We start from the raw sequence: 4,061 nt of genomic DNA on the forward strand, positions 1-4,061 counted from the left end.
GTCAGATCAAGACCAAACACAAACCAAACTATTTTTTTTTGCCAGGTAAGGCACCCCGCTGAGCTACCGGGTAGTGCTTTTTGAGAAGCGAATTGGCTGTCGTGAACGATAGCTCAACAAAGTGGCTCATCATCGTCGTCGTCACCTCGTGGACATTTATAATTACAGCAGCAGCCAAATACTTGAAAAGGCACGTTTCTACAGGCACAGAGATCCACAGAAACCCACCCACTGCGAGACCAGAGAGACCCACTCACCTTGGTAGGGTGTGGGCTGGGCCGCTCCCCCGGCCACGCTACAATAATACTATCTAAGCGCAGTAATAATAATATCTAGGGGCTCTATAGTAGTAACAGGATGCATTGGTGTGGAGTGGGGAGAAGAGGACATTCAACCTCAGCGTGTTGTGTGCGTTTTTGTTGCAGTTTTAACGCGAATGAAAATGTGTGCCGATCGTGTGTGCATTGCTAGGGGCAACCCCTGCCAGCGGTGCAAAGTGTAATTATATAAATGCTTACGATACCAATGTGTGCGACTTGCCTGTAGAGTGTGCAGGCGAATAAAAAAGGACGCACGCCTCCGTCGATGGTGCGTGAGAGCTTGCAGGGGCCAACCGTGCGAGCGTTGTGCACGTGCGCGCAGCTGATGACGTTGTCTCCGGGCCGAGGCGCGTGGGGAAATAAATAAATAAATAGATAGCCGCAAACCTAACTAAATATTTAAATGGAAATCGCCAACACAACTCAACTTTAACTCTTTTGAATGCGAGCGACGGGAAGACGGCACAGCGCTTGCCCACGGCGTGCTTCCTGGCAGAAACATTTCTCACGTGAACCCCACGGTTTGGTAGCCAAATCCCTCGCAAGCACGCGTGCGCAGACGGACACAGACAGACGATAAAATTAATTGTATAGGTTAGAGAGACAAAGACCCCCCCGTGTAGCCTTAACAGACTGTAGGGGCAAGTGCTGTTTGCGAGCGCCTACGAAGGCCGGTAACGGTACACGAGGGGGTGGGTGGCCAGCAACCACACCCGACCGCCTTTGTCTCCCCAGTGGCGATGTTTACTACACACCGCACCAGGTACTCATTTGAGGCTGAGTCGACCTAGGGGAGGCCCAGGATCGGTTTAGATAATCGTCACTGATGGTGTTGGCCGTGAGCGGGAATCGAACCCGGGTCGCTGGGTTCATAGCGCAGCGCGACAACCGCTACACTACCGCTCCCCATATAGACCACACACACCACATTATTATATATACAGGTAGTCCCCGACTTACGATGGAGATGCGTTACCACGACCCCATCGTAAGTCGAAAATATCGTAATGCGAAAATGGCCTAAGCCTACCCAGGAGTCTTAAAGAATGGTGATAGTTTAGCAAAACAGAGCAATTTACAGTATCGTACTGTATAAACTATACACTGTATGTATTTATTAATTACAATACTGTATTGCACAGTAAAATTCAAAGTAAAAAACAAGGTAAATTCTTAGCCTACCTATGTGAACTGCAATTTCATAGAAAGTGTTTTCAGGAAACAATCCTATCTGCTATAAAAACTTTTAACATGCATTAAACGTATGTATCGTAGTAACCCTAAAATGAAATCGCTAAAGCTATGTTATCATACACGCATTGAACGTATCGTAACGTATCATATTGTACTGGACTCACCAAGATTCTGTCCGTCGTCTGCACACTTGAACGATGTTAGGTTGATGGCCACATTAACTTAGTTGTTGGAAGAGGAGGATGGCGATGATCAAGTTACAGTCTCGTACCTCGTAGCACGCTGCTGCGTTTGCCTGCCGCGCAAAATTAAAAATATTTTGCTATTTTGTCATATTGCTATCGCCATCGTAACTGTGGTGCCACCACAGCGGAGCAACTCCGCCGGCTCTACCCTCTACTCGCACCCCCCTCCCCATCCCACGAACGCACGCACGCCCCACTAAACACCCGCATGCACCCCCGTAGGGTCGCGAGGAGGGATCACCTGGTGCGATGGGTTTTCACCCGAGGACCCCACTAGCAGGGATGTTCCACGGTTTCCCCGGACCAGGAAATTGGCCGAGCCCCCCAGACCGGATTATATGGCGCCCCCCCCAAGAAGGGGGCATAGAGCTTTACAGGCCGGCCGTGATGAAGCATACACAGCATGGGGGGGTGGGACCTTCAGCCAGTACCCAGCGGCAGGGTAAACAGTGGGGTGGGAGGGAAAAGCCCCTAGGCAGATAAGAAGTTGACTTAAGTTGGAGGGAACGAGGGGATTATCGATGAGTCAACGGCGAGGAACGCAGGCACAGACACAATGGGAAGGGGGGGGGATGACGCGACCCCCCCCCCACCCAACGGCCAGAGCGCTCAAAGCGGCCGCAAAGAGGATTCGATTGGATGCGCAGGATGACGTCATGTGACCCGGGGGTTAAGGGGCTTTGGAGACATAAGGGGGCCGGAGGGGTGGATTGAATCAGAGTTCTTCTGGAGCGGCGGGAGAGACCAGCCGTCCTCAGCGTCCGTGCGACGCCTGCAGGGTGGAGCTGGAAACGGTCGGCCAGAAAAAGTCCCCGAGGCGAGCATCTTCCCCAGCCCCCATCGGGCAGCTGAAGAGGTGAGTGGGTACGGGAAAGGGGGGCCAATTCAGTCAGCTCGAGCTTGGGGGATAGACGCAATCTGCGACGGGTAAGTGATAGGAGGAAGGGTGCTGGCTGGAGGGGGCCATAAACGGGGGTTCACTATTCGCTCCGGGAAATAAATCTCAGCACAGACTGACGCTGTGACGCGTGGTGCCATGTGTGCATCTGTGAAGAGCGGTGGGACAGCAGTCGGCGCAACGACGGTGTGTGGGTGACTTTAATCGGCATAGGCAAGACGCGCACACGCACAAATAAATAATTAATTATAGGGACGCTTGAACGCGCCCGCGAGCGTAGCGCGCAGAGAGTAATTAATTATTGATTCCGAGCACCTTGGCTTGTTGACACAATGGCTTAGCAGAAGTAATTAATTAACTCTAAACAGCCGGCCAGTCAAACCATTACGTCATCCACGCGGTTAGGCCACACGGAGTGGGGGAATCACGCGGCGCCTAATCAACCCCTAGGCGGGCTGGGCCAGCCGCTAGCTATGTCGGTCCGAGAGACACAAACGCGGAGGGGACGGGGGTGGGGGAGGCAAACACCCCCCCCCCGCGCGTGGAGGGGGAGGGGGGTACCAGCCCCCACCCATTAGACGTGGCGCCCCCCCCCCGCTCGTGGTGAGTGAGATCAGCCCCCACGTAATGGGGAGTGGGGAGGGGGGCACTAGCCCCCACATAACATCTAAATATCGTAAGTCGGACCGTCGTAAGTTGGGGACCACCTGTATAGAGACCACACACACCACACATTATGATAGAGACCACACATTATTATTTATATAGAGACCACACACACACACCACACATTATTATTATAGAGCAGGGGTCGGGAACCTATGGCTCGCGAGCCAGATGTGGCTCTTTTGATGATTGCATATGGCTCGCAGATAAAACAAAATATTCTCACTTGTTGTAATCCATCCATCTATTTTTCACTGCGCATGTCCTGTTCAGGGCTGCAGGAGCAATTGTCCATTATTTTAATTGGATGATACTGGCCTACGTTTGCCGTTGCTGGGTAAAACAGGTAAACGCCCCCTTTTGAATCAGTCTGAGACTGCGTCTGCTCGGTCATTAGCTCAAAGCTGACCCTTCGACGAAGATGGCGAAAAGAAAAAAAGACGACGAGTATCGTACATTTCAGGACGAACGGACCGAAGAATTCGCCTTTGTGGAGAGAGCGGGTTCTGCGGTGTGTCTAATTTGCAATGACAAAATTACATCGTTGAAACAGTCGAATGTAAAGCGGCACTTCGACACGCGCCACGCTACCTTTGCATCAAAATACCCTGCGGGAGACAGCAGAAAGAAAGCGTGCCAAGAGCTTCTGAGCAGGGTGCAAGCTAGCCAGCAGCAACTCCGCGTATGGACCCGGCAAGGTGACTATAATTCGGCTAGCTTTGCTGGTTCTTTAGCAAT

Source organism: Petromyzon marinus, unplaced genomic scaffold (assembly GCF_048934315.1).
Source record: "Petromyzon marinus isolate PM22_M1 ecotype Great Lakes invasive population unplaced genomic scaffold, UKy_Petmar_22M1.pri1.0 PM_G_Scaffold_24, whole genome shotgun sequence".
Taxonomy (NCBI): domain Eukaryota; kingdom Metazoa; phylum Chordata; class Hyperoartia; order Petromyzontiformes; family Petromyzontidae; genus Petromyzon; species Petromyzon marinus.